The sequence below is a fragment of the Ixodes scapularis genome, unplaced genomic scaffold (genome assembly GCF_016920785.2).
Source record: "Ixodes scapularis isolate PalLabHiFi unplaced genomic scaffold, ASM1692078v2 PGA_scaffold7__128_contigs__length_106722199, whole genome shotgun sequence".
Lineage (NCBI taxonomy): Eukaryota > Metazoa > Arthropoda > Arachnida > Ixodida > Ixodidae > Ixodes > Ixodes scapularis.
In genome coordinates, this window is record NW_024609882.1 from 19,179,264 (window position 1) to 19,191,558 (window position 12,295).

Here is a 12,295-nt window from a genome sequence, read left to right on the forward strand (position 1 = left end):
GGGGGGGGGGGGGGTCGGCGGGGGGCTTTCGCGGTTTCTCGCAGTCCACGTGTTAGGACAGGCGCATCCGCTACGCAGGCGCTACGAGCGGGCGTTCTCTGCGCGCGCGCCTGACTTTGCCTGTTGCAGACTTGCAGTCGGCGGCAGCGCTCCGAGAGTTTGAGTTCTTCTTCGCTCCCGTCGGACTGTTGGTCGGCGCTCGCCCGGCGGCGACGTTCGCGCTGCGGGCGCACCGATAATGACGCGCCCATCGTTTCCCTGGATGGATACCCACTGACCTCGACTTTTAATCTTCATATAGTGTGAAGCTGCCGACCCATTGTACTTTGGCTCGGCATCTGGATGCGCTTGGCGCTGGTGTGCTTGGTGACAATACTTGGACAACTCGGATACCGACTGCCCGCCGGAACTTCCCGATGCGCTCAACACTGGATACTGTGCTTGAGCGTGCTGTGTGTGTGTTCCGTGCACCGTGTTTGGTGACGACGCCTGGACGACCGTGTGCGCCGCCGGAGTTACCGCTACGCTCACCACTGGACTACAAAAGTATTTCGCGCGACATCCTTAACCGTCCCGTACGAAAATGTCAGATCGGAGCGGTTCCAGTTCAGATCCGCGCGAATGCAGTCTGGTACGGCGCGGTTCTGGGTGTAACCAGTCGGATCCAGTGGGACGCAACGAACTGGAACCGCACGGTGATGAATGGATCCGATCCGTTCCTTTTGGTTTCAGTGGGGCCTGCTCCCAGCCAGCGGACGAGCACATGAGTGACTGGAGGAAGCGGGGGGGGGGGGGGGGGGGGGGAGGGGGGATCGACGGGGAACTTTTGCGGTCTCTCGCAGGTCACGTGTCAGGGACAGGCACATCAGCTACGCAGGCGCTGTAAGCTGGCGGTCTCCGTGCGCGCGCGCGCGCGCCTCGCTTTGTCTGTTGAAGTCGGCGGCAGCGCTCCGAGAGTTTAGGTTTTTCCCTCTCGTCGGTCTGTCGGTCGGCGCTCGCCCGGCGGCGACGTTCGCGCTGCGGGTGCTGCGGGCACACGGGTACTGACGCACCCATCGTTTTCCCTGGATGGATACCCACTGACCTCGGCTTTTAATCTTATAGTGTGAAGATGCCGACCCATTGCACTTTGGCTTGGCATCTGGATGCGCTTGGCGCTGGTGTGCTTGGTGACAATACTTGGACAACTCGGATGCGCCCGCCGGAACTTCCCGATGCGCTCTACACTGGATACTGTGCTTGCGCGTGCCGTGTGTGTGTTCCGTGCACCGTGTTTGGTTACGACGCCTGGACGACCGTGTGCGCCGCCGGAGTTACCGCTGCGCTTACCACTGGACTACAAAAGTATTTTGCGCCACATCCTTAACCGTTACAAGCGAGAGATCGTCGCGATTTCAGGCTCAGTCCGCCTGGGACTGAAATCGCGACGATCTCTCGGTTGTAACGGCTAAGGCCATCGCGCGAAATACTTTTGTAAGGTCCAGTGCTGAGCGCAGCGGGAATTCCGGCGGCACACCGCCTGGGTCTGAAATTGGGGCACCGCCACTGGAACCAGCCGGTTCCGCCTGGATCCAAAATTGGGGCACCAGTTTGTATCCCGTCTGGAACTGCGCCTTTCCAGGCTGGATTCAAACTGGTGCCCCAATTTTGGGTCCAGGCGGAAGCGGCATTTTTTTATTTATTTTTTATTTATGACATACTGCGGACCTAAATGGTCCAAGCAGGAGTGAATACAGATCGTAAAATACACGACAAAAAACAGTCTTCAACAAAAGATATCAAAAAAGGCCACTAGGTTAAAATATACAGTAAATAACAAATGCAAAAAATACAGGACAAGAAGCCTCCAAGAGCAAGATACACATTACCAGTAAAAATCTATACGGTCATGAGGGAGGAAGAAGGAAGTGACTCAGTAGGCAGAGAATTCCAGTCATTGATTGTTCTTGGAAAAAAGGAAAATTTTGAAAAGATTGGTTCGGGCAAACTAAGGAGTCAGTGAATGTGGTTGGTGATGTCTGGTCTGTCTCGTAGCAATGGGTTTTAGATATGCACGGCGATTAATAAATAGCTGATCATTTGCAAGAAGAAACAGAAATCCTGCAACAATTCAATTTTGTTTATCGGCATTAGAGAGGAGGGAGAATCTGATCGCTTGAACTTATCGTAAATGAATCTGACTGCCCGTCTTTGAACACTTTCCAATTTATTTATGTCTTTTTTGGTAAAGGGATCCCATACAACGCTGGCGTATTCCAGTTTAGGTTTCACAAGCGTGTTGAACGCTAACAATTTTACGTTAGGGGGTGTATTTTTCAACTTGTGTCTAATGAGGCCTAGCTTTCTAAAAGCAGCAGATGTAATGCTGTCGATGTGTTTTGACCAGCCCAAATGCCTATCAATTGTCAGCCCTAGATACTTGTAATGGTCTACCTCAGAGACGTTATAATCTTTTATTTTGTACTGAAAGGAGAGGTACTTCTTTTTGTTTGTGATTCTAAGAAAGACAGTTTTCTCGAGATTCAATTGCATTTTCCATTGGTAGCACCAGTCTTGTATAGAGTTTAAGCTTGTGTTAAGAGCGAGTTGGTCATTAGTACACAAAACATCTTTGAACAATACACAATCGTCCGCAAATAAACGAATGTTCACTCCTGGGTTCACAACGGAAACAATATCATTGACGTATATCAAGAACAATAGTGGCCCAAGGACACCTCCCTGGGGTACACCGGAAGTCACATCAAGCATCTTTGAGCAACCGGAACCAACCTCGACATACTGTCTACCACCATGTAGATAGGATCCGATCCGTTTAACGATGGCTGAGTCAAGACCAATACTTTCCAATTTAAAAAGCAGTTTACCATGTGGCACTCTGTCAAATGCCTTGCTGAAGTCTATGAATACGGCATCTATCTGACCAGATTTATCCAAAGTGGAGGCAAATTCGTGCACCGTGGTAACTAGCTGTGTCACTGTTGAATAGCCCTTTCGAAATCCATGTTGAAACTCGGTTATTAAGTTATTTTTATCAAGGAAGTCAGTTACCATAATTGAAATTATATGTTCTAGTAACTTACACGATGTACACGTAAGCGAGATTGGCCTGTATAGTTGCTCAGAGATAAGTGGTCTCCTTTTTTAAACACCGGCACAACACGTGCTAAGAGCCAATCATTCGGCAGAACTCCCGATAAAAATGACGTGCCGAATATCACTGTTAAGAAGTGTGCTAAGGGTTCCGCGAAACGACGCAGAAAGGCATTGGGTATCTTATCAGGCCCAGGTGACTTTTTCGTTTTCAAGTTCAATAACATGGAAAATACGCCTGCAAGCGATATGCAATCAGCATTCAGGTAGGACGGCTCATGATTTTCACACTCGTACGTTTCAGCGTCAGAAAAAACTGACTGGAAGTATCCATTAAAATGACGAGCGATCACTGTGGTGTCATCAATCAGTGTACTGTCAACACATATTTGGTCGATGGGTTTTCTTTTGTAGGTAGCTCCAAAACGTCTGAGGGTCGTTTTTAATAAAATTAGGCAGAGTATTAGAAAAATAATAATCACGAGACTGCTGAACGTGCCGTCCTAGCTCGTCCTGCATGTCCTGAAGGCGACCGTCGTTTCTACGTTTAGTTTTTTTAAGGCGTTTAATCCTGTGCTTTAAGTAAACTATTTTCCGATTCACCCAGGGGTTAGCCCTATTAAAGGGATACTTCAACGAAATTTGAAATATTCCCGTCGTGTTCAAAAATAGGTTGAATATGATCCACAATATCCGTAAATGACAATCGCACGTTTGTATTTTGATCCTGGAGGCTGTATTTTTCGTTATAAACGGCCCACTCTGGCAAGCGCTCGGAGAAGGCCCAGCGGAGGCCACGTGACATCCAACGCAATCGTGACGTAAGTCGTCTCAAGACGAGCAAAGCTACGGTGAGGCTGACGTCGAGAGGATGGCCTACTCGTTCCAGCTACCGAAGCGGCTGCTTTTGTACGAATTTTGAGTGACGGGTTAATCTTCTATAATCTTCTAGGGGGACAATAGCGACTTTTGCGACACACAAAAAGGGATTCTCGGGAAGAGGGGAGTTCCTCCTTCCCCCCTTCTCTCGTCGTGGCCGGAGACGAGACAACCTCCGTCACTAGCTGTCAAGGTTCCTAGACGAGCATTACAAACGAGGCGTTAGCGACATCCACCAGGTGCTCTTTGCTAATCGTTTAATTCGTTTTAAAATTCCTTTTCGCGACTTTTTTAACAAGATATTGGTATGTTCCATATGATACTGCTCTTTTGAACACATATAGACCAAAAAATGAGCGCCGAAATTTCGTTGTAGTATCCCTTTAACACGCTTTTTCTTACTGGGGACAAAGTTATCCAAACAGTAGTTGCAAATAACCTTAAATTTGTTCCATAAAACTTGCACGTCTGAGTCGTTAAAACTATCAAGTGCCAGATCCAGATAGTCCAGAATACACTCATCATTGGCCTTTAAGAAGTCTTTAATTTTTTAACTACAATTTTCCGTTCAGGTGACTCTTTCGCTAAAGTACAACAGAAATAAACAAGTTTATGATCCGAGATCCTCCTCTCGACACTGACTGTATAATCAGATAAGCATCTACTAACAAAGACGAGATCAAGGATAGAGCAGCTCGAGCCTTGCTCTCGCGTGTTTTCGGTTACAACCTGCTGTAGATCATAGGCAAACATAGTGTCAAGAACAATCTCACTGTCCTGACATGAGTTAGCGGACAAATTGGCCCGATCAAAACCCGGAAGGTTGAAGTCCCCAACAACTGCAAGTTTATTGTTCCGGTATGAGGATATGTGGTTGTACAGTTGGTTTAGGAAGTCTGGTTGAGAATTGGGAGGTCTATAAACAGCGTACAAGATAATTGTGTTACCCCAGCAATTCAGCTTTAAACATAAGCTTTCATGCTCTTCAATCTGATCTAAAAGCACGGCATGAATATTATCTTTCAATATTAGAGCAACCCCCCCCCCCCCCCCCCCCCCCCCACCATTCTTTCATTCTGGCCTGTATCTTACATTTTCGTACGGGATTTCAAGGGACTCCACTGGTGCTATCTGTGTACATGTTTATAATATCACTCAAGTAATGTACAAAAACGTAGGTGAAGGTGCCTAGCCCGTTATTAGTCCCTTGGGCTTTAAAATTGAGATTTTAACTAAATCAAATTGTAGTGAAGCTGAAATACCAGAAGCTTTAATCACGCAAACTGTCACCCTTCACAGGTTCCACATTTTCTGCTACTAGTGCAGCATCTACCACTGGACAGCCGTTTGAATGCTTACTGTTCCTCCTGTTTTCCTCTGTTGTCAGGGAGTCCAGCTAGTTTGGAGGCTGAGGAAGCTTTTGGGGACCTGCAGCAGTGTCAGTTTTAATTGGAAATGACAATTCAAACTAAGCGGTGTATTTTTCCGAATACACAAGGCTGGAATAAAGGAAGGATCTCAGGAAGAAGTATAAACATTCCAAATTACGGTACTACTGCTGTGCATATTTTGGGCAGTTCAATACATCTCATACAGGCAACTGGGGGAAATTCGGCCGTTCTCCCTGCTGCTAGCATACATACTAATGTCCAGTAATTGTGCATCTTCTAAAAAATAAAACATGCCTGCATACGTGTACAAACTATATCATTAATTCACGAAGAAGCTACATTTATGTAAAACAACCCTGTTCCACGAGCACTTCATAGGTCTTCAGACCGATGGCCTTTGAAACATCTACGAACCAGCGCAATCACCGCTCATTCACACTGCATGGAAGCGGATCCGCGTTCGCAAAGCGGTTGCGAACGCGGTTGTATAAAGATTCAGTATAATTGAACGCGCACTTGATGTCATCGAGTGCGCGTGCAATTGCACTGGATATTTATACAACCGCGTTTGCAACCGCTTTGCGAACGCGGATCTGCTTCCAGTGTGAATGAGCGGTCAGAGTGGCACGCGCAGAGTCGGGGTCGCGAGATAATTTGCCGACCGCCCAAAGGCCCTTAATATAGACGCTTTGCAGCAGCTGCGCATGGACGCCGCCATAACTGACCTTCAGTTTTTGTTTCCTCTTATTTCGTTTATTTCACTTCATCATTACCATAGCAGGCCAGGTTATTGCCACATTAGATTCAACTGTGTCCTATTCTAAAGCATCGGCCTTTGAAGGGGATCGTCAACTACCGTTTCAGTTGCTCGCCATCTCGGTAAGACAAGAGAAGGTCAGCAATGGCGCCTGTAATTTGGCGCGTGTGTAAAGCGTCTATAAATGCCATTTGAAAGGCCTGCAAAGCGAGATGTAATGTTCTCCAAAATCATGAACATGCAAAGGACAGAATTCCAGCGTCTGAAACACTTAGGCCCGCTTCAGACGGAGCAATTTCAGCCAGCAACTTGACGTCGCAACACCAGCAACACGGGCCGCCCGCGTTAACACGCAGCAACCGAATTGCTCCGACTTGCCATCATGATAATTAAATTTGATTTTTTTTTCACTATTTAGACGCCCAGCTACGCGCTAAAAACGTGTTCTCATATGTTTGAACGGCATTGAGAATACTAACTCATTTCTTTTATGTTTATTTCCAAAAATCGATTCATTTCAAAACAGAACTAAGTCTTTAGCTGTCATCATCACCACCACAGGGGTGTCACGTGAAAATATCGCGTCCCTCATGGGCTGCAGCCGCTTCAAACGTCTTCGAATTGCTCCGAGTTGCTCGCTTGTTCGAGACGGACCCCTAGGGAAAGCTAGGGAACAACTCGCCAGCAACCTCAAAATTGCTGGAAAAGCTGTCCCGTCTGAAGCGGGCCTTATGCCGCCGTTTCACCGACCCCTCCCAAGATTGCCTTGTGCCGCGTGGACCGGCAGGGATCCCTGTCGGTCCACGCGGCACAAGGCAATCGTGCGAGGGGGACCCAACGGCCAAACCAGGAAACCGGGGCTGGGAAGCGAGCCTGGTGCAAGATCGCGAAGCGGTGTCCTTCCCCTGACGTCACGGTACACCGCACCTAATTGGGAATCGGAGCGCGGTGACCGGAGCGACGCTTGTGTTCACTCTCGGGGCTAATAGGAACTAAGGACTAGGACTAGGGGCTAAGGACTATAGGACTTAGGACTAGAGACTAAGGACTAGGACTAAGGTCTAAGGACTAGGCAGTGCTTAAAGTCTCTCGTAAGTTGAGGGGGGTCCCTACAAGAAGGGGGGGGGGGGGGTTCTGACGAGATATATTAGATGGACATAAAATAAACCCCACTGCTGACTCTACCCACGCTGTACGTGCAACCCTCAAATTGCTAATCTTCAAATGTTACGTCTCTAAAAACAAGCTATTTTATTGCAGTATCTGATTTTCCTCCTCCTCTGCACCTGAGACCCTCCTCTGCAGCTGGGGCTGCAGAGGAGGGTCTCAGTTCATCCTTTAAAATTAGTGGGGGGTCCGAGACCCCCTGAAATCCCCCAGACTTTAAGCCCTGGGACTAGGACTTAGTGATGCAAAACTATCGATAAATTGACTATCGATACTATCGATAGTGCTATCGACAGTTTTACGATAGTCGACTATCGATAGTGCTATCTAAGGGTGTCGCGAACTTTTGTCGAACCGGACTTTTAGGGCGAACTTCCGGTGTGTTGACCGGTTCGACTTTGTGGACCGTGTGTCCAGACCTTGATACAAGCATGTCTAGGTTTGGAGAATTATTTTACGCAAAGAGGGGATTTTAATTGTATGAACAGTTGGAATTAAATTAACTAATTCTAATCACTGAAGAAGTTAATAACTTATTTTTTTTTGTACTGTAATAACTGAAATAACCAATCAGTGCTGCCCTTAATTCATCCCTTAGCCATCACCATCCAATCCGAAGCCAACTGGCCAACCTGTCGCGCATGCGCATGGCAGTCGAACGTGAGTCGAACCATTGTCGAACTTTTCACAAGGAGGTCGAACAAGTCGAACCTGGTCGAACTCGAACCTCGACTGCTTTGCGACACCCCTAGTGCTATCGATAGTTTTACTATAGTTGACTAACGATAGTGCTATCGATAGTTTATCGATAGTCAACTATCAATAGTATTATCGATAGCTTTTTACTATCGATAGTCAGATCGACGCAGCACACTGTTCCTACAAGCGGCGCGCCCTGTCTGTCTGTTTCACACGGCGCTCTGGCGGTGACATCAAGCTCCCTCACTGCGCAGGCGCGGCGAACCCCACCAGCTTCACGACGGCTTCCGTGACGAAGCATCTGCGTTGCTGTGCTTTTCTTTGCGTTTTATTTCCGAGGCGCGTCCGGTTTGACCTTGAGCGGCACGTGCTTAATGACGAACTTTTATGACCAACTTTCGGGCACAACGCCGACGCCTTTTCCTGTAATGGGACAAGTAGGGCTTTCGTTTTTTCGCCTTAAAACTGAAGGTCAGTCATGTCGGCGCCCATGCACAGCTGCCTGAAAGACTAAAAGAGGGCGAGAAAGAAAAGGGGAAAGGGCTACTGGCACTTTCACCCTCGCTGGGTCGTTAGAAAAAGTGAAAGTCCCGGATGAAAGGCTTCGCCGGTGTTAGGTGTCTGCAGTGCCCGAACTTCGTTCGCGCTTTCTTCTTTGTTCTAAACTCAGAAACTTAATTAGAGCCACGAGCTTCGATAGCGACAGTGCCCTAGTCATCGGGACACCATTCTTCGCTTATAGGGTGTACGAATAACGACGGAAAGCGTTGAATACTGTCCGAGGACCTATGTAGCTTGCAAAGAATCGGGGAGGCGAGAGCGGCTGCAACGTCTTTAAGCTCCATCGCTTTCCACATGACCCCGGTCTTCGGCGGAAGGGGATTGCGCGCGTAAACCGAAAAGTACTTTCCTCAACGCCATCCTCTCGAAAGTGCTCGGAACATTTTGTGAATGGAGCGCGCTCCGAACGCTGTACTGCCGATGAACATAGGGTACACCCGCAAGGTGCGTGCGAGTTTTCTCGTGATAATTGCGGTTTCAGTTTGTAAAATTTTGTAACTGAATTTATCTTAAAATTATTATTTTGTAGTGGTGACATTGACTCGATTTTATCATCTACAACACTTAGTTGACGGCTCATTTCCGCCGCCGGGTGTGGCTGGAAATAGTTGAAAAGTTAGTTCTATCGGTTTTCCTGAATCACGGTCTCCTGCGCCATACCAGAGAGCCGGCAGAAGCGCTCCTTGGAGTGCCGCTGGTGGGTTGTTTGCACTAAAATATTTCCTCTGGCGTAAATGCCCTCACTGCGTGCATGCAAGCTACGACCTAAGCGGGCGGTCTGTCAAGTTCGACACGTGGTTTACGTTGAACTAGCTCCTCTAGGCTGAGGCTGGAATTTAAATACCGCACATTAACTCTTGACGCCCTGCTACATGTGACGTCACCCCACTCGAAAGCGAGGGTAAATTTGAATGTTTTTTTTGGCCTCCCACTCAATGGCGGTTTTCTCAATAAATATTTCGAATTTAGAGGCAATAGATAGCTTGCCGGGAAGAGTCTATCCCAAGTATTCTGAAAACGAAGTTTGTTGGGGTAGCTCAAAAACCGCCGGTACTCCCCTTTAACACGCGAGATAATGCCATTCGAACTACTTTACTTTCGTTAATCAGTAACTTATAATTGATTTATTTATATGGGAATGTAAGTAGTAGTATAATTTAATTTTTAAAAAAAAAAAACTTATTTGACCGTTTTGTGGCAAACGGTTTCGTGCCAACCTGGCCATCAGTACGGGTTGGGCATGACATCTACGACGGGGTAGGGAGGGGGCGGTTTCACAGAGCTCGCCACGGGGGCCTTCTCAGAGACAGGATGCGGAGGCAGTGGCATCACAAGGTCAGCACTGGGGGTCTTTGGCATGAGGTCTTCTCTGGGATAGGGGCGGAAGGTCTCCAGCAGAACGCCAGACCGACCGGCCGTCGCCTGGCGGACAATGTCCAGAGCCATCCCCTTCTTGTAACGGTTCAGTTCCAGTTGCGCCGAGAAGTCGCGAATGCCCGCCAGCGCCACCATCTGGGATTAGGACACGACAACAACGAGTAAGCCAGCCCACTTGCGCGCACCAAAAGGCCGCGTGCAAAGCGCAGAACGAATTATGGGAACGCCATGTAGCTTGTATGCTCCTCCCTCCTATAGCATCTACCACGTGACGCTGGAGAGATACAAGAGAGCCTGCGAGGGAAAGAGAGAGAGAGAAAGAGATTTGGTTTTGCTGAAGGAGAGCGCGAGAAAAGGGGAAGGGAGGCTAGGTGTTTGTCTCCTCTCTGGTTAGTTAAAGGGATTGTCCGGTCGAAACCGGAAGTACAAAGGTTTTTGCGCTCGTTACGTTGATTTTGATGTATAATGTCCCAATATGAATTTTACTTTCAGCGTTTGTACCAAACTGCACCCCGAATTTTGCAAGCGTCAATAGCTGACATCTGTGGCTGCTGCGTGATGTCACATAACGCAAAGGATCGTCGGATGGTCGGGATAACAGTCGTTGGTCGAGGGATGTCTTGTATTTTGTTTCGAAATATATAGTCTCCTCTGTACCTTACTGAAATATGTTTCTTGTAATGCAGTTCCCAAGCATGTGCGAAAGCGTCTCGCCTTTTAGCAGGGTATTACTTGAAAAAAGCCGTTAGCTTCGAGAAAACATATGCCGTCCCGCACATACATAAAAGGAGCGCGTGCAAAAAGAAGGATGCAAATTTTGCCTCTGAAGCGGCATCTGGGTCCACGATGCGGCATCTGTGTTCATATATCGGTGGATCCACTGGATCGGTGATGCGGCTGCGGGTTGTTCCCTCGGAAGCGATGCCCGCGGGTCGATGGCAAATTGGCCAATTGTTCCAAATCCTTGTAACCCCGTACGAAAATGTCAGATACAGGCCGGTATGAAAAATGCCGGTTCCGCCTGGACCCGAAATTGGGGCACCAGTTTGAATCCAGCCTGGAAATGCGCAGTTCCAGACGGGATACAAACTGGTGCCCCAATTTTAGATCCAGGCGGAACCGGCTGGTTCCAGTGGCGGTACCCCAATTACAGACCCAGGCGGTGCGCCGCCGGAATTCCCGCTGCGCTCAGCACTGGACTTTACAAAAGTATTTCGCGCGATGGCCTTAGCCGTTACAACCGAGAGATCGTCGCGATTTCAGTCCCAGGCGGACTGAGCCTGAAATCGCGACGATCTCTCGCTTGTAACGGTTAAGGATGTGGCGCAAAATACTTTTGTAGTCCAGTGGTGAGCGCAGCGGTAACTCCGGCGGCGCACACGGTCGTCCAGGCGTCGTAACCAAACACGGTGCACGGAACACACACACGGCACGCGCAATTTAAGCACAGTATCCAGTGTAGAGCGCATCGGGAAGTTCCGGCGGGCGCATCCGAGTTGTCCAAGTATTGTCGCCAAGCACACCAGCGCCAAGCGCATCCAGATGCCAAGCCAAAGTGCAATGGGTCGGCATCTTCACACTATAAGATTCAAAGCCGAGGTCAGTGGGTATCCATCCAGGGAAAACGATGGGTGCGTCAGTACCCGTGTGCCCGCAGCACCCGCAGCGCGAACGTCGCCGCCGGGCGAGCGCCGACCGACAGACCGACGAGAGGGAAGAACCTAAACTCTCGGAGCGCTGCCGCCGACTTCAACAGACAAAGCGAGGCGCGCGCGCGCGCGCACGGAGACCGCCAGCTTACAGCGCCTGCGTAGCTGATGTGCCTGTCCCTAACACGTGACCTGCGAGAGACCGCAAAAGTTCCCCGTCGATCCCCCCCCCCCCCTTCCTCCAGTCACTCATGTGCTCGTCCGCTGGCTGGGAGCAGGCCCTACTGAAACCAAAAGGAACGGATCGGATCCATTCATCACCGTGCGGTTCCAGTTCGTTGCGTCCCACTGGATCCGACTGGTTACACCCAGAACCGCGCGGTACCAGACTGCAATCGCGCGGATCTGAACTGGAACCGCTCCGATCTGACATTTTCGTACGGGACATTTCTAGATCGTCACTTGACTCGGACGAGCTTGGTGAATCGTAGTCGCGCTCCATTTTCACGCGCCAGTCAAATACGATCAGGCTGCACGCGTGCTAAATAAAACTTCTTCCATCGTTTCAAGGCGTCCTATTGATTTGATTTGGGCGAGGAGGGGGTGGACGTAGTTGAATATCGTTGGCACACCATCACACCTCAGCTTACGAGTCTTCTGTCCGCTTAGAGCTCAGCTCGTAGCTCTCTACTGTAAAATGATTGCTGGTCGCTGCACGTCTC